General features: G+C 42.4%; 1 long non-coding RNA gene across 1 annotated transcript; it reads right to left on the reverse strand.

The window, feature by feature from the left end:
• Window positions 1–19,115: 19,115 nt before the first annotated feature.
• On the reverse strand, window positions 19,116–20,769 carry LOC118395812 (uncharacterized). The gene is made up of 4 exons (XR_004828055.2): window positions 20,755–20,769; window positions 19,785–20,627; window positions 19,617–19,698; window positions 19,116–19,488 (listed from the first exon to the last, which is right to left on the reverse strand). It is a non-coding gene; the product is annotated as an uncharacterized LOC118395812 (long non-coding RNA).
• Between the last annotated feature and the right edge of the window lie 2,324 nt (window positions 20,770–23,093).

The following is a 23,093-nucleotide window of genomic DNA, read 5'->3' on the forward strand; positions in this document are numbered from 1 at the left end:
CATCAGGGGTAACATTGTAGACCTGCACAAGGCTGAGATGGGCTACAGGACAATAGGCAAGCAGCTTGGTGAGAAGGCAACTGTTGGCGCAATTATTAGAAAATGGAAGAAGTTCAAGATGACGGTCAATCACCCTCAGTCTGGAGCTCCATGCAAGATCTCACCTCGTGGGGCATCAATGATCATGAGGAAGGTGAGGGATCAGCCCAGAACTACACGGCAGGACCTGGTCAATGACCTGAAGAGAGCTGGGACCACAGTCTCAAAGAAAACCATTAGTAACACACTACGCCATCATGGATTAAAATCCTGCAGCGCATGCAAGGTCCCCCTGCTCAAGCCAGCGCATGTCCAGGCCCGTCTGAAGTTTGCCAATGACCATCTGGATGATCCAGAGGAGGAATGGGAGAAGGTCATGTTGTCTGATGAGACAAAAATAGAGCTTTTTGGTCTTTTTTTTTGCTCCACTCGCCATGTTTGGAGGAAGAAGGATGAGTACAACCCCAAGAATATCATCCCAACTGTGAAGCATGGAGGTGGAAACATCATTCTTTGGGGATGCTTTTCTGCAAAGGGGACAGGACGAGTGCACCGTATTGAGGGGAGGATGGATGGGACCATGTATCGCGAGATCTTGGCCAACAACCTCCTTCCCTCAGTAAGAGCATTGAAGATGAGTCGTGGCTGGGTCTTCCAGCATGACAACGACCCAAAACACACAGCCAGGGCAACTAAGGAGTGGCTCCGTAAGAAGCATCTCAAGGTCCTGGAGTGGCCTAGCCAGTCTCCAGACCTGAACCCAATAGAAAATCTTTGGAGGGAGCTGAAAGTCCGTATGGCCCAGCCCCGAAACCTGAAGGATCTGGAGAAGGTCTGTATGGAGGAGTGGGCCAAAATCCCTGCTGCAGTGTGTGCAACCCTGGTCAAGAACTACAGGAAACGTATGATATGATTAAGTTCTGCTTTTCTGATGTATCAAATAGTTGTCATGCAATAAAATGCAAATTAATTACTTAAAAATCATACAATGTTATTTTCTGGATTTTTGTTTTAGACTCTGTCTCTCACAGTTGAAGTGTACCTATGATAAAAATTACATGCTTGTAAGTAGGAAAACCTGCGAAATCGTCAGTGTATCAAATACTTGTTCTCCCCACTGTAGGCTGTGGAGTTCTGCAAAGAAATTACCAAGAAGCAATAAATGGCTGCCTGAAATTAAGTATTGATTTGGAAACTGTTAACTGGATGCCATTTGCTTGCCTTAAGCATCCTTTGACCACTCTTTTGACGTGTTGTTCAGAATAGCCCACTCTAAAGTGAGACAAGGCAGCAATGTTCATTGTCTCAATTTGAGCAAGAAATGTACATTACTGGTCAAAGAAAGCAGTCTATGAGCTATCATGTATAAAGCAATACATGTGATAACTTCCTTATTTGGCACTTTTTGCTACAGCTACTGGCCTATTAAGGTTCAGGTAACTCACTTGAAAGGTGTCTTTATAATATCCCCTTAATTTTTTGCCATTTCTACATTTGTATTCATGGCACTAAAGCTCAGTATAGCACACACATCCTCCCCATCCACTCTGTTCAAAGGGCCAGACGATAAGCAGCCTCCTGCATAGTGAGCCAAAGCTAGAGCCCAGAGGCAAAAGGAGACCAGGGAATACCACAGTGAAAAGGCACCCATTAGAGGACACACTCTTTTCATATTTGCCTTTCCTCCACTTCAAAGCAGATCTGTCAGGCCAGTTAAAGGGGAACTGCACACTGATTTGGCCTCATTTTTTTGGCTTGCTCTTCAAGAAAAGCTGGCGGTTGTGACAGAAGCCAAATGTGAGTTGGCTTGAGGGTGTGGTTTGATGTGGGTGTGTCTTGGTGGCAAGGACACACCCATCTGTCAGAAACTTGCCTGCAGCAGTTTCCTCCCACTCAATCACAATAAACCTACAGGTTGAGTTAAATAACTACAGGCAGATGTATAGTGAGATGCCGAAGGAAGCTTGGAATAGGTCAGTAGCCTACAGAGTAATATGGAAGAATGCAATTGCTGAATTTATGTAGATATTCTAAACTAAAGTGTTTTGATAACTTTCAAATGCAGTAACAGGTACATGTAGAATAAACAAACATTTACATAATACCATAGAAGCAGTGTTCTGCCAATATAAAAAGTGTACCTTTCATTGCCATTCCCAGCTGAAACAGATACTTTGCATCGGCATTTTGTCTTTTTCGTAATGGCAAACGTCAGTGATACCGGGGTTTCCCGAACCTGTACCAGATTTGATTACCAATGGCAGTTAGGATAGGTAATATCTGAAACACAAACAGGTAATATGTTGAAGTTCCAACACGTCAGATAATACCTACCCAATTATGGTCTCCCCATCAAATGACTGAGGCTGGCGTCTGGCAAAAGCATCTACAGTCCTCTTCATCTGTAGAAACAGGCAGAGTTCATCAGTGACACAAATACTGGCCATTTCTGCTGTACTATATTATTAATAATAATTTTCAGTCCCACATTCTGGATGTGTTGAGTGCCAGGTCTCTCTCCATTCAGAGACGTCAGTATCAAGTCTGTCTGTCAGTCATGACTCATTCACATAATCTTGCATGTCTCCAAGTGCTGGCTCCATAGATGCATCTGTGAACACACAGTCACTGTTCTATTACCAATTGCACATAGAATAGGTGATATCTGACAAACATATATTATGTTGAAGTTTAAACAGGTCAGACTAAACCTAACTAATTCTTGTCTCCCCATCGACGACCATTGGTGAGCAGGCAAGAGGTGAGACTAGAGGTAAGGTCTTTGCCAGAATCCCATTGATGGGCATGGTAGCGTAGATCAGTTCCTGGCCCCTCATCAAAGATACTGGTCAGTCAAAAGAAACTGGAAAAAATAAAACACACACACAGATTACATTAACAATGGTGGTTATGATTAGCGTGGTGGAACCAACTTGATTGCTGTATTCACCTTTCTATTACACTTCAGATATCATATGTGGTTCCACCAGGCTAGGTTATGAAGGTAAATTGGGACAAAACTCAAAACTGTTTTGACCTTTGACCAGGTCAAATGTCACCAAGCTGATTCAAGTTTCCTCTCTGTTCCATTTATAGGAATTCTCACAGCAAGTGCATGTCTACGTGATACTGAGGGTCACCTTGCTGGACTTCTCTATGTTCGGTTGCAAACGGGACATCTCTCGAACAACTGCAGCAGGCAATCCTCATAAACAATGTACTTCATCTTATGAGCTGGCATTGACTGGGAGGGCCTGTGACAGGGTGATATAGGTTTATGAAGCCATCTGTGTCACCAGGGCAGTAATTTGGTCAAGCTAATTCTAGATTGTCACTAGTTACCACAGCCATAAAGTTATATAGGCTGCCCATTTCTACAACTTCTCTTTTTAATACGTGATTTTAAACCTAAGCTTAACCCCAACCTTAAATTAAGACTAAAAAACAAATGTTTGTTTTCATGAATTTTTACGATAGACAATTTTGACTTGTGGCTGTGGTAACTGGTTGATACCATAATTATATGCTTTGACTGTAGCTCCAGATTGGATTATATTCAGGCCGGTAACGCTATTGCGGAATCAGACATGAGTTAGCTACCACCGTAGCTGCATCCATCATTTTGGTTTTGCCCTATACCAGCACTCTCCAACCCTGTTCCTGGAGTGCTACCCTCCTCTAGGTTTTCAATCCAACCCCAGTTGTAACTACCTGATTCAGTTTATCAACAAGCTAATTATTATAATCCGGTGCGCTAGATTAGGGTTGGAGTGAAAACCTACAGGTCAGCCTGGTCTCATAGACTAGACGTAGTAAATGTAAATTCGAGACACTGAAATTAGTATGGATGTTACAGAAGGTTACTTAAGGCGAAAACTAATGTCTCGCAACCCGAAGGTTTGGTATTTCAAATCAAATCAAATCAAATTATATTTGTCACATACACATGGTTAGCAGATGTTAATGCGAGTGTAGCGAAATGCTTGTGCTTCTAGTTCCGACAATGCAGTAATAACCAACAAGTAATCTATCTAACAATTCCAAAACTACTGTCTTATACACAGTGTAAGGGGATAAAGAATATGTACATAAGGATACATGAATGAGTGATGGTACAGAGCAGCATAGGCAAGATACAGTAGATGGTATCGAGTACAGTATATACATATGAGATGAGTATGTAAACAAAGTGGCATAGTTAAAGTGGCTAGTGATACATGTATTACATAAGGATGCAGTCGATGATATAGAGTACAGTATATACGTATGCATATGAGATGAATAATGTTGGGTAAGTAACATTATATAAGGTGGCATTGTTTAAAGTGATATATTTACATCATTTCCCATCAATTCCCATTATTAAAGTGGCTGGAGTTGAGTCAGTGTCAGTGTCAGTGTGTTGGCAGCAGCCACTCAATGTTAGTGGTGGCTGTTTAACAGTCTGATGGCCTTGAGATAGAAGCTGTTTTTCAGTCTCTCGGTCCCAGCTTTGATGCACCTGTACTGACCTCGCCTTCTGGATGATAGCGGGGTGAACAGGCAGTGGCTCGGGTGGTTGATGTCCTTGATGATCTTAATGGCCTTCCTGTAACATCGGGTGGTGTAGGTGTCCTGGAGGGCAGGTAGTTTGCCCCGGTGATGCGTTGTGCAGACCTCACTACCCTCTGGAGAGCCTTACATTTGAGGGCGGAGCAGTTGCCGTACCAGGCGGTGATACAGCCCGCCAGGATGCTCTTGATTGTGCATCTGTAGAAGTTTGTGAGTGCTTTTGGTGACAAGCCGAATTTCTTCAGCCTCCTGAGGTTGAAGAGGCGCTGCTGCGCCTTCTTCACGATGCTGTCTGTGTGAGTGGACCAATTCAGTTTGTCTGTGATGTGTATGCTGAGGAACTTAAAACTTGCTACCCTCTCCACTACTGTTCCATCGATGTGGATAGGGGGTGTTCCCTCTGCTGTTTCCTGAAGTCCACAATCATCTCCTTAGTTTTGTTGACGTTGAGTGTGAGGTTATTTTCCTGACACCACACTCCGAGGGCCCTCACCTCCTCCCTGTAGGCCGTCTCGTCGTTGTTGGTAATCAAGCCTACCACTGTTGTGTCGTCCGCAAACTTGATGATTGAGTTGGAGGCGTGCGTGGCCACGCAGTCATGGCTGAACAGGGAGTACAGGAGAGGGCTCAGAACACACCCTTGTGGGGCCCCAGTGTTGAGGATCAGCGGGGAGGAGATGTTGTTGCCTACCCTCACCACCTGGGGGCGGCCCGTCAGGAAGTCCAGTACCCAGTTGCACAGGGTGGGGTCGAGACCCAGGGTCTCGAGCTTGATGACGAGCTTGGAGGGTACTATGGTGTTGAATGCCGAGCTGTAGTCGATGAACAGCATTCTCACATAGGTATTCCTCTTGTCCAGATGGGTTAGGGCAGTGTGAAGTGTGGTTGAGATTGCATCGTCTGTGGACCTATTTGGGCGGTAAGCAAATTGGAGTGGGTCTCGGGTGTCAGGTAGGGTGGAGGTGATATGGTCCTTGACTAGTCTCTCAAAGCACTTCATGATGACGGAAGTGAGTGCTACGGGCGGTAGTCATTTAGCTCAGTTACCTTAGCTTTCTTGGGAACAGGAACAATGGTGGCCCTCTTGAAGCATGTGGGAACAGCAGACTGGTATAGGGATTGATTGAATATGTCCGTAAACACACCGGCCAGCTGGTCTGCGCATGCTCTGAGGGCGTGACTGGGGATGCCGTCTGGGCCTGCAGCCTTGCGAGGGTTAACACGTTTAAATGTCTTACTCACCTCGGCTGCAGTGAAGGAGAGTCCGCATGTTTTCGTTGCAGGCCGTGTCAGTGGCACTGTATTGTCCTCAAAGCGGGCAAAAAGTTATTTATTCTGCCTGGGAGCAAGACATCCTGGTCCGTGACTGGGCTGGTTTTCTTCTTGTAGTCCGTGATTGACTGTAGACCCTGCCACATACCTCTTGTGTCTGAGCCGTTGAATTGCAACTCTACTTTGTCTCTGTACTGACGCTTAGCTTGTTTGATAGCCTTGCGGAGGGGATAGCTGCACTGTTTGTATTCGGTCATGTTACCAGTCGCCTTGCCCTGATTAAAAGCAGTGGTTCATGCTTTCAGTTTCACGCGAATGCTGCCATCAATCCACGGTTTCTGGTTAGGGAATGTTTTAATCGTTGCTATGGGAACGACATCTTCAACGCACGTTCTAATGAACTCACACACCGAATCAGCGTATTCGTCAATATTGTTATCTGATGCAATACGAAACATATCCCAGTCCACGTGATGGAAGCAGTCTTGGAGTGTGGAGTCAGCTTGGTCGGACCAGCGTTGGACATACCTCAGCGTGGGAGCCTCTTGTTTTAGTTTCTGTCTGTAGGCAGGGATCAACAAAATGGAGTCGTGGTCAGCTTTTGCGAATGGGGGGCGGGGCAGGGCCTTATATGCGTCGCGGAAGTTAGAGTAACAATGATCCAAGGTTTTTCCACCCCTGGTTGCGCAATCGATATGCTGATAAAATTTAGGGAGTCTTGTTTTCAGATTAGCCTTGTTAAAATCCCCAGCTACAATGAATGCAGCCTCCGGATAAATGGATTCCAGTTTGCAAAGAGTCAAATAAAGTTCGTTCAGAGCCATCGATGTGTCTGCTTGGGGGGATATATACGGCTGTGATTATAATCGAAGAGAATTCTCTTGGTAGATAATGCGGTCTACATTTGATTGTGAGGAATTCTAAATCAGGTGAACAGAAGGATTTGAGTTCCTGTATGTTTCTTTCATCACACCATGTCACGTTAGCCATAAGGCATACGCCCCCACCCCTCTTCTTACCAGAAAGATGTTTGTTTCTGTCGGCGCAATGCGTGGAGAAACACGCTGAATGCACCGCCTCGGATATCGTCTCTCCAGTGAGCCATGTTTCCGTGAAGCAAAGAACGTTACAGTCTCTGATGTTCCTCTGGAATGCTACCCTTGCTCGGATTTCATCAACCTTGTTGTCAAGAGACTGGATATTGGCGAGAAGAATGCTAGGGAGTGGTGCACGATGTGCCCGTCTCCCGAGTCTGACCAGAAGACCGCCTCGTTTCCCTCTTTTTCGGAGTCGTTTTTGGGTCGCTACATGGGATCCATTTCGTTGTCCTGTTTGAAAGGCAGAACACAGGATCCGCGTCGCGAAAAACATATTCTTGGTCGTACTGATGGTGAGTTGACGCTGATCTTATATTCAGTAGTTCTTCTCGACTGTATGTAATGAAACCTAAGATGACCTGGGCTACTAATGTAAGAAATAACACGTAAAAAAACAAAAAACTGCATAGTTTCCTAGGAACGCGAAGCGAGGCGGCCATCTCTGTCGGCACCGGAAGTTATAGTTGAATCTCATCATGGACAATTTGAGCTAATTAGCAACTTTTCAAACGACTTACTACTTTTTAGATACTTTGCAACTACTTAGAATGTTAGCTAACTCTTCCCTTAACCCTAACCTTACTAACCCTTCTCCTTACTCTTGAGCCTAACTTTAACCCTAACCTTAAGACCCTAACTCCTAATAGATAACTTTAACCACCTCGCTAACGTGAGCCACAACAAATTGGAATTCGTAACATATTGTACATTTTGCACATTTGTAACATATTGTACATTTTGCAAATTCAAAACATATTGTAGGTTTTGCAAGTTCGGAACATATCATACGAATTGTATTTCATAACATATCATAAGAAATGGGTTATGGACATCCACAAATGAATACATACAGTATGAAATGTAACATCATACTAGATGGAGTATCTTGGAGTTACATACAGAATAATATGAAATGCTCTGAGACCAGGTTGTTCAGGACGGTAGCTCTCCAGGAACAGGATTGGAGAGATTTCTATAACTAACACAAGAATCTGTTGTTTCCAATGTGAGCAACTGAATCATAGTGGGCAGAACAAGAAAGGAGGTGGGCAGAGCCAAGAACAAGCTTGTGAGATCTTTGTCACGCGGAGCAAAACAGTTGAACCCAAGAGCAATCTCAGACAAAGAGACTGGGATGAGGTAACCAAGGTATTTATTGAAACACAGGGGGAAGATGTGTCCAGGGGAAGCTCGGAGTGTTGCAGGAAGCCAGGTGCGGAGACTGAGGCTAGAGCGAGGGGAGTTGGGACTGGGCAAGCAGGTCCAGAGAGGAATCCAAGGATGCAGTGGAGTGGAGGGTCCAGGACAGAGTAGCAGGACTGACAAGACATGGGACTGGAGACAGGGGCCAAAGACAGAGCAGGAAGAACTGTAGCGGAGAGGAAAACAGCGTCAGGCAAGGGAAAACAGGAATAACACGAAAATAGGATCTAAGCAGGAACAAACATCTAAAAACCGCAGACTGACTGAGCAGAGGTTATGATCCGGCAGTGTGGAAGTGGCAGGGCTGAGTATTCATAGAGGTCTTGATTATGGAACAGGTTGCAGCTGGTGGGGATCTGCTCTGCCTGCAGCACACCTGCCCCCCACACACTGAGTGAGTGGGCAGGCTAGGGAAACACAGGATGAGAAGCAGAGGGCGTGTCAGAAGCAGATGTACCAATCTTATTGGAGCATTCTAGCATTATTTCCTTTAGTTCACGTATGCAATAACTAAATTTGCCCTTGCACTCCTTCTAAACAATGCAATTTTTGGAAACTTTGGCAAAGGGTAAAGTCTACAAAACGCAGTCCACTCTGTTTCAGATTCTAGTTTTGGAAACAGAAAACTGTATGGAGAACAAATGTTTAATTGATGAGAAAATGTACAGAATGTCTGCCAAAATTCATCTTGCTCCATCTCCTCCCATTGCTGGCCACTGGGCTACCTCTCATCACCATATTTGGTAGAGGTGAAAATGTCAACCAGATGTTTCACATTTATACATCCAGTGAAATATCTGGCTCATTGTTCTATCTGTGGCTATACAGACAATAAAGGACCAACTAACTAGCAAATCTGACTAATGTTAGCTAGCCTGTAGCTAGCCTGCCTTGCTAGCATTATCAAATGATAACGTTACATAAACAGCAATATAGAGACAATACACAATAAACTTGTATGAGCTACAACCTAACTAAGTTGTAATGATGTAGCGGTTATCTAGCTGGCTAGCTACGCTAACGTTTGCCAACCTGGCTTGCTTTATAAAAGATAACTAGCTACCTACATAACCAGCAATAGCGTTATCTAACGTTGACAGCTAAGTTAGGGACTGTACGTTATTTAAAATGAGGAATAGACCTCTTCAGACCTCTCTGAATGAAAATGGATGAACCTCCCTTCAGTAAAATATATTTTGGTAATGCGTCATTTTAAGGGGTCCTTATTACAGTGTAAGTAAATATATAATTGCACTGTAACAAGTAACGTAATTAATTGTAATAATTCATAGTTACAATGCAACAACAACATGTTGGTAATTGAATTCTGTAATTACAAGGGTGTAACGACGAATGCCATGCTTGTTACAAATGTTAAAGTTTCCGATAGCATCCCAACGGACCATATTTCAAACTACGTGATATGTGTTAGCCAATTGAAAACCGATCACCTCATTGATACAACTCTGCCATAAAGATCTGAAGTCTGATGCCCAGGCCTAATGTCAAAAACAGGTTCACAAACAAACGGATCACATAGAAAAATACTTAAATTATTAAATCATTTAACGGTACATTTGACAATAGTTCAATTCCTATAACTATCAAAAAACATTTTTTTGACATGGTTAAAATATTAAAATTGTGAGCTAGCTATCTGTGCTTGTCAAATTATAAGCCTATTAAGCTTGGTTGAATAATGTTTTATAAAAGCACTTATAATGTGTCACCCCTGGTCGAAGTATTTTGTGTTTATCTTTATGTATTGGGTCAGGCCAGGGTGTGGCATGGGGGTTTTGTATTGTGGTGTGTTTTGTCTTGGGGTTTTGGTGTGTATATATTGGGTTTGTAGCTAGTGGGGTGATCTAGCAAAGTCTATGGCAGGTGTTTATCGTTTATCGAACCATATTTAGGCAGCCATATTCTTTGAGTTTGTCGTGGGTGATTGTCCTTAGTGTCCTTGTTCCTGTCTGTGTTAGTTTTCACTAGTATAGGCTGTTTCGGTTTTCGTTACGTTCTTTGTTTTGTAGTGTTTGTATTTTAGATTTGTGTTACGTTTTTTGTTCATTAAACATGGATCGCAATCTACATGCTGCGTTTTGGTCCGACTCTCCTTCACCACACCTAGAAAACCGTTACATAATGGTCATAAAACAAACTCTTATTCCATCATGTAACCTTGCAAGGGTTTCGCTGTTGAGGAACATTTTCACTTTTGGATGGGATGCATTGGTGCAATTATTTATTTATCCCAGGAATTAAGTTATTATATCAAAATCTGCCCATCTGCAAAACACGCTTGAAATAATGACAACCTCGAATGTGCTCACAGGTGTTGACACTGATGTCCTGTAACAATGTGCAAATCAAAGGGTGGAAAATGTAAGTAACTATGTTTCCATCCACAGTTTCTATGCCAGTAAAGTCTTACTACATAAAAAAAATCACGACAGCTTTGATGGAAACAGGACATTTCGGTACAATTGTATAAATACCTACAGCTAGCAAGCAAGCCAAAGGGATTGCAAATTAGTTAACATAACTCTAGCCAAACAAAACAAAGTGTTTCTAAATATTTGCTAGCTAGCATTTATGAGGCCAGCAAACACATTTCTCACACGCTAGGAATGTATTTCCTCCAACTTTTTAATCAAAAGGTGGGGTGAGCCTGATGTTCTGCATGTCACGTCTCATGTCCAACACATGGGAAAAGGGGAGAGAAAGTCTCAATTTCGATGCATCTACAAATGCAATGTTTCACACAATATCGTATTATATTTGATGAGTTACTGACCTGTTCGTCCACAAGCTCTATGTGCTCACGCTCTGATCACACTGCCACAGGATGTCCATGCACCAGATCGTCTGAGAGATGCACTCCTGTTGGACTGGAAAACAAAGAGACATTTGGTCAGTGGTGTTTCTTTTTCAATGCTGTATCAACATCTTTATCTGGACAGAAAATGCATTGTTTAACATAACACAAACCCACCTTGGACAATGTGACAAGTGGTTCCTCAACACCCAATCCTTGTGCCTCATTGTTTGTTCTTGTTTCCCAATCAACAGCTACTTCTCTGATGAGTGGGTCTTGGAGGTTTACAAGTGCACAGCAAGTCTACACCAGCACATTACTATAACAATACAAATAAGGTGGGATGAATCTCAGGATTTTGAAATCTTTTAGTCAAGCATTTGCCATTTCAACATGAATCCTGTTTCTCACTATGTCTTTTGTGAGATGTATTTCACTCTCTGTGAATCTTCCGCGGTTCAGGAATGGAGGAATGTTCAGAGTGACTCCTGCAGGCATTAAGCTCTGGATCAAGAAGCCTCTGTCTGTCAAAATCATGTCTCCAGACGTGAAGATCTTCTAAAACCCTGACTTATGGACAATGGCTTTGTCTGACACAGATCCTGGATACAGATCACTGCAGTATGTTATCACCGCATTAGGTACAACTCCCTGGAGTAGCTTGAAGTAATACATTGAACTGTACACATAGTAGGTTTGCTTCTGCAGATCCATCGGACTTGGAATAGCAACTTCTATATCAGTACAGTCAATGACTATCCTGAAGTTTCTGCTGGGACCCTGAAAAGATGCAGGAAAACATGTTTGGTTCACCCCCTGACTTGGAATGATGCTCATGAAAAAAGATTGTGGATCACGATAATGAAAGTGATTGTAACAGTGATTGTACTACAGTGGAATAGTTGAGCCAGGTGCAAGTTGGTGTAGCTGTGACGCAACTTCATAAGCACCATACACTTGATCCTCATATGACAGCATCTCAACCCTCCACTTGGCAAAGTAGACAACGCAGTCCTTGTAGCGTTCCAAGTATTCAATGATGTTGAACATGTCTTTATCTGGAAGTCCTGGAAGTAATTTATCAGACAGCTGATTCTCCTGTAAACCTTCAACTGTGCTAATGGTTTCTTAAGATGCACCTCAGTGAGAACATTCTGCAACTGTGCAGACAGCAGCCTCCTACATTCTTCAGCGGCCGAAGGGCCTGGAACTTCATCGTCTGGCATGCTGGTAGGGTTTGGATCTTCCTCTTCTATCATGGTGGATGAGGTGCCTTTTCTGGTAAATACAGAGCCATTTCTCTTTCCCAACGGAAAATGGCAGCTGCATACCCGAGTGTTGTCACTGGGTTTCTGGTCCGCCCGTTTTGAAAAACGCTTTATTTTTACTTTTTACTTTTACTAACTAGCTAGGTTGACTACTAAAATGGTAACATCTATATTTAAATCCCATAACCCACAGACTTGACTATGGTAACGGTAAAATAGACTGGGCTTTGGTCTATCTGCACATCTAAATTCCTACTATGTGAATGTGACATTTCTGCTGGGATGGAGGAATATTCTGGAATGCTCAACCAGATGATCAGGACAGTCTAGGGTACTATTTGCCCGAAGATGTGAAGTATTGCGATGAGCTATACGACTGTACTTCTGATTCTAATTCTCAAGAGGAAAGTTAAAACCCTCAGCCGTGAGGTCACAGAGGAGGACCAACAGTGACAGGGGGATTGTCTGAAAGGGACTGACATGCAGAGATGTAACATAAGGATTTGGGAACTGGCCAGCAGACCACAATCTATGTTTTCAGTTCCTAAATCTGTGGCTTGCTATGTTTGTAAAGGCAACATTTTACTGCTGTGTTAGGCTAGTTTGGCACATTTTCTACTGTAACGATGTGCGCTGAGAGTCGGGAAGCAAGTTCAGGGAGTGAGTGATTTAATAAATGAACACAACATAATACAAAATAAGAAACAGGAACAACACATGACACAGGAATAGAAACAATAATGCCTGGGGAAGGAACCAAAGGGAGTAACATTTATAGGGAAGGTAATCCGGGAGGTGATGCAGTCCAGGTGAGTCTGATGACGCGCAGGTACGCGTAACGGTGGTGACAGGTGTGCTCACTAACGAGCAGCCTGGTGACCTGGAGGCCGGAGATGGAGCACACTTGACACTACTAGCCATTTCACTGTTATCTCAGGCTGGTTTGGCACATTGTTCACTAGCCCAGTCTGAAAAGTAATGGACTCATTACATTTGATTAGTCATGTACAACAGATGCACTTGCTAAATATCCCTTCCCTGGTGGGCAAACATAAGCTAGCATGTCACCATGTGAAAAAGTATGACTACACAAACCGTGAGCTAAAGTTATCTAGCTGGCTAGCTCACTAAAGACTTATCAATAAAATGGTCACAACAGATGCACTCGTGGAATAAAACCTGTTTCTATGTTTTGAATGGGGAAAACATTAAGCCCACAAGTTCTTTGTGAGCGAGCTAGCCAAATGTAGCTAATGTAGCTAACTAGCCAACCAAGGTGCCTAACTTCTGTACTGTGGACTCGAGTCACATGTCTTGATAACTTGAGACTCAACTTGAAAGTTAATAACTTGTAACTCGACTTTGACTTGAGACTGATAACTTGAAATTATCTGGTCAGGTTTTGTAACATTTTGTCACATATTTTGTGGCACAGAGTCTACATGGATTAATCTATACTCAGACAGAGACAGTAGCCGCAGGATCGCCCTTGCAAAAAAACTACAACAGATTGTCTAGTGAAATGCATACTCAGCACTCCGATAGGACCAGCAAACTGTCAATCAACACAGGTCAGGTGAGCTTGCGAACAGATTGATCATTTGCGGTACAGCTATCTCGGCCATATCCGTTACTGACAGGTGTATATAAAATTGAGCACACAGCCATGCAATGTCTATAGTCAAACATTGGCAGTATAATTACCTTACTGAAGAGCTCAGTGACTTCCAACGTGGCACCGTCATAGGATGCCACCTTTCCAACAAGTCCGTTTGTCTAAATTCTGCCCTGCTAGAACTGTCCCTGTCAACTGAAAATCATCTGTCCTTGGTTGCAACACTCGCTAGAGAGTTCGAAACTGCCTCTGGAAGCAACTTCAACACAAGAACTGTTCGTGGGTTTCCATAGCCGAGCAGCCGCACACAAGCCAAAGATCACCATGCGCAATGCCAAGCGTCGGCTGGAGTGGTGTAAAGCTTGCTGCCATTGGACTCTGGAGCAGTGAAAACAGGAGTGATCACTCATGGAGTGATGAATCACGCTTCACCATCTGGCAGTCCAAAGAACAAATCTGGGTTTGACGGAAGCAAGGAGAACGCTACCTTCCCAAATGCATAGTGCCAACTGTAAAGTTTGGTGGAGGAGGAATAATGGTCTGGGGCTGTTTTTCATGGTTCGGGCTAGGTCCCTTAGTTCCAGTGAAGGGAAATCTCAACACTACAGCATACAATGACATTCTAAACGATTCGGTGCTTCCAACTTTCTGGCAACAGTTTGGAGAAGCCCAACATCAGTGTCCGACCCCACTAATGCACTTGTGGCTGAATGGAATCAAGTCCCTGAAGAAATGTTCCAACATATTATGAATGTGTACTTGTGTGTTTATTTTCTCACTTCGGTGGTGCTTCTGGAAGCTGTAAAATAAGGGTCAGGTTGTCAAGATGAGTAATGTACTATATAAGCACACATTAATTACAAGTAAGTAGCCTTCAAGATACACCTCATTTTAAGTAGCTAAATCCTGTGTAACACCTAGTAATTACATTGTGTTTATGCAGATATTACATTTAATTTGTGGTGAACTAGTGTGATTATCCTCCCACTTAGATGGTGCTTCCAGAAGCCCTAAAATGAGGGCCAGCTTGTCAGGATGGGCAATATACTATATAAGCACACATTAATTACAAGTAAGTAGCCCTCAAGATACACTTCATTTTAATTAGCTAAATCCTGTGTAACAACTAGTAATTACATTGTACTTATGCAGATATTACATGTACTCTGTGTTGTACTAACGGGTTTATCATCACTTGGATGTCAAGGAATTTCAGGTTGTCATAATGGGTAATGTACACATTAATTATAAGTTATTTTTTATTATAACCTTCTCAGGCACATAGCGCATCTGTCCATGAGATTACAACCTTGTGACAGTTATTACTGAATCAGATGCAGCTGAGAAGAAACTTAACACTAAATTGGTGAATTTGTAACAAGCATGGTAACAAGCATATTCTTACACCTCTGTAATTACAGACTGCAATTACCACCAGTTATGTTGTTATTACAATGTAACTACAGTTATTAAATTAACAACAATATTTGTTAGTGTAATAATGTGTAATAAGGAGGTAATAAGGACCCTTTAAAATGATGTGTTACCTACACTACCGGTCAAAAGTTGTAGAAGGGGTTGTCTTTATTTGTACTATTTTCTACATTGTAGAATAATAGTGAATACATTAAACCTATTAAATAACACATATGGAATCATGTAGTAACCAAGAAAGTGTTAAACAAGTCAAAATCTATTTTTATTTTGGAGATTCTTCAAATAGCCACCCCTTGCCTTGATGACAGCTTTGCACACTCTTGGCATTCTTTCAACAAGCTTCATGAGGTTGTCACCTGGAATGCATTTCAATTAACAGGTGTGCCTTCTTAAAAGTTAATTTGTGGAAATTCTTTCCTTCTTAATGTGTCTGACCCAACCAGTTGTGTTGTGACAAGGTGTGTGTGTGTGTGTGTGGGTGGGTGGGTGGGTGGGTGGGGTGGGGGGGGGGGATACAGAAGATAGCCCTATTTGGTAAAAGACCAAGTCCATATAATGACAGGAACAGCTCAAATAAGCAAAGAGAAACAACAGTTCATCATTACTTTAAGACTTGAAGGTCAGTCAATACGGAACATTTCAAGTTTCTTCAAGTGCAGTCGCAAAAACCATCAAGCGCTATGATGGAACTGGCTCTCATGAGGACCGCCACAGGAAAGGAAGACCCAGAGTTACCTCTGATGCAGAGTATATGTTCATTAGAGTTACCAGCCTCAGAAATTGCAGCCCAAATAAATGCTTCAGAGTTCAAGTAACAGAGACATCTCAACATCAACAGTTCAGAGGAGACTGTGTGGATCAGGCCTTCATGGTCGAATTGCTGCAATGAAACCACTACTAAAGGACACCAATGCGAAGAAGAGACTTGCTTGTGCCAAGAAACATGAGCAATAGACATTAGACCGTTGGAAATTTGTCCTTTGGTCTGGAGTCCGAATTGGAAATGTTTGGTTCCAACCTTTGTCTTGGTGAGACATGGTGTGGGTGAACGGATGATCTCCGCATGTGTATTTCCCACAGTAAAGCATAGAGGAGGAGATGTTATAGTGTGGGGTTGCTGGTGAGACTGTGATTCATTTAGAATTCAAGGTACACTTAACCAGCATGGCTATCACAGCATTCTGCAGCGATAAGCCATCCCATCCTGGTTTGCGCTTAGTGGGACTACCATTTGTTTTTCAACAGGACAATGACCCAAAACACACCTCCAGGCTCTGTAAGGGCTATTTTACCAAGAAGGAGAGTGATGGAGTGCTGCATCAGATGACCTGGCCTCCACATTTCCCCGACTTCAACCAAATTGAGATGGTTTGGGATGAGTCGGACTGCAGAGAGAAGGAAAAGCAGCCAACAAGTGCTCAGCGTATGTGGGAACTCCTTCAAAATAGTTGGAAAAGCATGCCAGGTGAAGCTGGTTGAGAGAATGCCAAGAATGTGCAAAGCTGTCATCAAGGCAAAGGGTGGCTTTTTGAAGAATCCCAAATCTAAATTAGATTTGGATTTGTTTAACACTTTTGTGGTTACTACATGATTCCATATGTGTTATTTTCTAGTTTTGAGGTCTTCACTATTATTTTGCAAGGTAGAAAATAGTAAAAATAAAAACCTTTCAATGAGAAAGTGTTGTAAAACTTTTGTCAGGTAGTGTATGTATATTTTTCTCCGACCCTTCTTGAACACTTGAAAAAACAGTGACCGTACACCCAAAGTAATAATTAAAACATGAAGTGGATTGCAAAGAACATGCCAACATGCTATTTATCCTCACTCCTTGGACAGACCAGAGCCTAACATGCTGAACAAAACTGCTCGCATTGTGTGTGCGGGCATTGCTAAATGAATTCATACATACAGTTGAAGTCAGAAGATTACATAGCCAAATACATTTAAACTCAGCTTTTCACAATTCCTGACATTTAATCCTCGTAAAAATGCCCTATCTTAGGTCAGTTAGGATCACCACCTTATTTTAAGAATTTGAAATGTCAGAATAATAGTGGAGAGAATTATTTATTTCAGTTTTTATTTCTTTCATCACATTCCCAGTGGATCAGAGGTTTACATACACTCAATTAGGTAGCATTGCCTTGATATTGTTTAACTTGGGTCAAATGTTTCGGGTAGCCTTCCCATTCCTCCTGACAGAGCTGGTGTAACTGAGTCAGGTTTGTTGGCCTCCTTGTTCGCACACGCTTTTTCAGTTCTGCCCACAAATTTTCTATAGGATTGAGGTGTAGAGCTTTGTGATGGCCACTCCAATACGTTGACTTTGTTGTCCTTAACACATTTTGCCACAACTTTGGAAGTATGCTTGGTGTCATTGTCCATTTGGAAGACGCAATTGTGACCAAGCTTTAACTGATGTTGCTTCAATATATCCACATAATGCTCCTCCGCATGATGCCATCTATTTTGTGAATGTGCACCAGTTCCTCCTGCAGCAAAGCACCCCCACAACATGATGCTGCCACCCACATGCTTCACGGTTGGGATGGTGTTCTTCAGCTTGCAAGCCTCCCTTTTTCCCTACAAACATAATGATGGTCATTATGGCCAAACAGTTCTATTTTTGTTACATCAGACCAGAGGACATTCCTCCAAAAAAGTACGATCTTTGTCCCCATGTGCAGTTGCAAACCGTAGTCAGGATTTTTTATGGCGGATTGGAGCAGTGGCTTCTTCCTTGCTGAGCGGCCTATCAGGTTATGTCGATATAGGACTCATTTTACTGTGGATATAGATACTTTTGTACCTGTGTCTCCTTCTTGAGCGGTGTGACGGCTGCGTGGTCCCATGGTGTTTATACTTGCATACTATTGTTTGTACAGATGAACGTCGTGCTTTCAGGCTGTTGGAAATTCCTCCCAAGGATGAACCAGACTTGTGGTCTAGAATTGTTTTTCTGAGGTCTTGGCTGATTTCTTTTGATTTCCCATGATGTCAAGCAACATTGGAAGGTAGGCCTTGAAATACATCCACAGGTACACCTCCAATTGACCCAAATAATGTCAATTAGCCTATGAGAAGCTTTTAAAGTCATCACATCATTTTCTGGAATTTTCCAAGCTGTTCAAAGGCACAGTCAACTTAGTGTATGTAAACTTTATTATTATTATTATAAACTTCTGACCCACTGGAATTGTGATAGTGAATTAGAAGTGAAATAATCTGGCTGTAAACAATTGGAAAAATTGTGTCATGCACAAAGTAGATGTCCTAACCAACTTTCCAGAACCATAGTTAAGAATTTTGTGGAGTGGTTGAAAAATGATTTGTTATTCAATCTTTGCACCTACGCGAGCCTCTGCGTTGCCACACTCTAAAATAGAAGTCAGTTGTATTTGTGACGCTGAACGCGGTGCAAGTCCTGCCTCTCCAATCTCCTCATTGATTATACCCACGTGGGTGATTGAAAGATTGACTAAGGTCGGTCGTGGTACACTAAAAAGTAAAGGTTCCTGGAGTATCCTTTAGGGGTTCTTCAAATTGAAACTGTGGGGGAACCCGCACAAGTTCATAAAAGAACCCTTGAAAAAGGTTTTTCGAAGAACCTTTTGGGGGTTAATTTTTTTTAACTCCCTGTCCACCCTCCCATTACATATATTTTTAATAATAACAATATTGATTTACATAATTCATTGTTTATTTAGTGGCACCACAAATGTGAATTAATATTTACAAAACAATTTACCAAACACAACACGTTTAACAATAGCAACATTTCTGCAGACCATAGTAAATACACTTACTTTGTATAGTGCTTTTCATTACAATTTTTTATTTTAAATAATTTACAATAAAAACAAGATACATTAAAAATGAAGCATAGGTAAACTAACAATATTGTAGACTTAATGCTAAATACAGATTTTTTTGCTTGAGTGTGCGTCTGTCCTAAACCACTTAGTTATATTAGGAAGTTTGCCATCTTTATGACCGGCCCTGGTAACTTCACCCCCAGAACACAGTAATTTAAGAATATAAGTGCTTCTCAGAAATCTTTGGGAAATAAAAGCCCTAGCAGAGCCACAAGTCCCATGGGAATGTCCTCTAGGGCGTGCATGTTCTCCCCATCAAAGGCCAGCGGGATTTTCCGTCGATGTGCAGTAAAGGAGTGGGGAGCGGTGAAATCTGTGTCAACAAAAGTAAGAAAAGCTGAATACACATACAATTAACAAAGAACATAAATGTTCAGCTGTAGTTTTATATAAGCTTGCGCACTTATGTTTATGAAAAAACAGACTTGTACATAGGCATACCTTGTCACGGACATACAAAGGCCACTCGGGTCCTCATTGAAGAGGTAGGGCAAGAGCAGGATCGCTGCTGTGGTCTCGAGTCCTAGTAGAGTAAAGCAATGGTCTTGCTACACTTGCTAATTTTATTGCAAAATACATTATAGAAAGAGAAGGAATAAGAGCAAATACCCCTGTGTGCCGCTTCTGTATTGTCCTTCAGGGACTGTTGAAATTGTAACGGCAGATTTCCTCTTCGTCTGAATTGGAGTAAGGATCGCACCAAGATGCGGCGTGATAAAGTGTTCATGACGATTTTAATAAGAAAAGCACTGAACACTATCAAAAAAACAATAAACGAATATGTGCCATAACCGAACCAGTACCGTGTGGCGACAAACACACATACGGAAACAAACACCCACAAACCAACAGTGAAACCCAGGCTATCGAAATATGGTTCTCAATCAGGGACAACGATAAACAGCTGCCTCTGATTGAGAACCATATCAGGCCAAACACAGAAATAGAAAAAACATAGAAACACAAACAGACTGCCCACCCCAACTCACGCCCTGACCATACTAAATAAAGACAAAACAAGGGAAATAAAGGTCAGAATCTCACAGAAATAGCAGGATGATGTCTTCACCCCTGCCTCTGCTAGTCCTTGATTATTTTTTTGTCTATATCCATTCCATGGCCTTGATTAATTTCTGAGAAGATTTGAAAAGACCTTTGCATGCTAATAGATTTTTGTTTGTATTGACTGCTATGTAGGTTAAATGTACATTTCAAATGCAGCTGTACTACTTTTATTTTACTAGGCAAGTCAGTTAAGAACAAATTCTTATTTTCAATGACAGCCTAGGAACAGTGCCTGCTCAGGGGTAGAACAACAGATTTGTACTTTGTCAGCTCAGGGGTTTGAACTTGCAACCTTCTGGTTACTAGTCCAACACTCTAACCACTAGGCTATCCTGCCACTACATTACCTTCTTCTTGATCCCAATTCCATTGTGTCCATGCTCTGTCCTATAAGGATTTCAAAGGAAGAGAAAATGTGTGAAAGAATAGTCTTACAAGCATAACAAAAGTATATATATTAAATAAATATTGAAAGATAAATGGCATCGACATACAATTTTATTTTTTATTTTACCTTTATTTATACAGGTTTTTTCTCATTGAGATAACATCTCTTTTCCAAGAGAGACCTGTTGAGACAATTAAATGCAAAATAGAAGAACATATTGGAGAAAGCACGAGCCAATACAGTACTGCCATACAGTAAAAGTATAGACATACAGGCCTAATATCACATTTCAAGCTATCTTTGTACACAAATTGTTCAATATTTTTTCAGGCTGACTTGAAAGATTATACGCAACATTTTGCTGAGTGGCAATACTGTGTTTGGATTCTGAAGAGCATGCATGTATACAAAAGAGGTCCAGTCACTGTAATAATACCATTATGCATTTGAATCTATAGCTACCATCTAAGCTATTGATTTCCCTCCACAAGGGGGCATACATGTAACTTTTCCAAAATGGGATAGTATTGTACATGTAATGTTATGCTCCCTTGTGAGTTCACAATAGTATTGCATGCTGTAGCAGGCTATATAAAGAGGAAGAGCCCTCCATTGACCGATTAAGTTTGTTGCAACATCTCGTCTGGACAGGTCACCGTCCTTAGTTGGTTAGTTGGTGTCAATGAATCTAATGTTAGCTAGTTCATTCTCAAAAAGTGAGAACTGCCCTAGATTGGAAACTTACAATAATAAGTGTAAAACCATGTTGGCTTTATGGAAACAATATACAATATATGGGACAGAATATAGTTCAGGAAATAATACAAACCTAAACTCAGCAAAAAAAGAAATATCCTCTCACTGTCAACTGCGTTTATTTTCAGCGAACTTAAATATTTGTATGAACATAACAAGATTCAACAACAGACATAAACTGACAAAGTTCCACAGACATGTGACTAACAGAAATTGAATAATGAACAAAGGGGGGTAAATAAAAAAAGTAACAGTCAGTATCTGGTGTGGCCATCAGCTGCATTAAGTACTGCAGTGCATCTCCTCCTCATGGACTGCACCAGATTTGCCAGTTCTTGCTGTGAGATGTTACCCCACTCTTCCACCAAGGCACCTGCAAGTTCCCGGACATTTCTGGGGGGAATGGCCCTAGCCCTCACCCTTTGATCCAACTTGTCCCAGACGTGCTCAATGGGTTTGAGATCCGGGCTCTTCGCTGGCCATGGCAGAACACTGACATTCCTGTCTTGCAGGAAATCACACACAGAACGAGCAGTATGGCTGGTGGCATCGTCATGCTGGAAGGTCAGGATAAGCCTGCAGGAAGGTTACCACATGAGGGTGGAGGATGTCTTCCCTGTAATGCACAGCGTTGAGATTGCCTGCAATGACATCAAGCTTAGTCCGATGATGCTGTGACACACCACCCCAGACCATGAGGGACCCTCCACCTCCAAATCGATCCCGCTCCAGAGTACAGGCCTCGGTGTAAAGCTCATTCCTTCGACAATAAACACGAATCCGACCATCAGCCCTGGTGAGACAAAACTGTGACTCGTCAGTGAAGAGTACTTTTGCCAGTCCTGTCTGGTTCAGCGACAGTGGGTGTGTTCCCATAGGCGATGTTGTTGCCGGTGATGTTTGGTGAGGACCTGCTTTACAACAGGTCTACAAGCCCATTGCGGACAGTCTGAGCTCTGATGGAGGGATTGTGCGTTCCTGGTGTTACTCGGGCAGTTGTTGTTGCCATCCTGTACCTGTCCCACAGGTGTGATGTTCGGATGTACCGATCCTGTGCTGGTGTTGTTACATGTGGTCTGCCACTGCGAGGACGATGAGCTGTCCATCCTGTCTCCCTATAGCGCCGTCTTAGGCGTCTCACAATACGGACATTGAAATGTATTGCCCTGGCCACATCTGCAGTCCTCATGTCTCCTTGCAGCATGCCTAAGGCACGTTCACGCAGATGAACAGGGACCCTGGGCATCTTTCTTTTGGTGTTTTTCAGAGTCAGTAGATATGCCTCTTTAGTGTCCTACATTTTCATAACTATGACCTAAATTGCCTACATCTGTAAGCTGACCGTTCCACAGGCGCATGTTCATTAATTCAATCAAATTTATTTATAAAGCCCTTTTTACATCAGCTGATGTCACAAAGTGCTGTACAGAAACCCAGCCTAAAACCCCAAACAGCAAGCAATGCAGGTGTAGAAGCACGGTGGCTAAGAAAAACCCCCAAGAAAGGCCATGACCTAGGAAGAAACCTAGAGAGGAACCAGGCTATGAGGGGTGGCCAGTCCTCTTCTGGCTGTGCCGGTGGAGATTATAACAGAACGTGGCCAAGATGTTCAAATATTCGTAGATGACCAGCAGGGTCAAATAATAATAATCACAGTGGTTGTCAAGGGTGCAACATGTCAGCACCTCAGGAATAAATGTCAGTTGGCT

The sequence above is a fragment of the Oncorhynchus keta genome, chromosome 1, assembly GCF_023373465.1.
Source record: "Oncorhynchus keta strain PuntledgeMale-10-30-2019 chromosome 1, Oket_V2, whole genome shotgun sequence".
NCBI classification, from domain to species: Eukaryota; Metazoa; Chordata; class Actinopteri; order Salmoniformes; family Salmonidae; genus Oncorhynchus; species Oncorhynchus keta.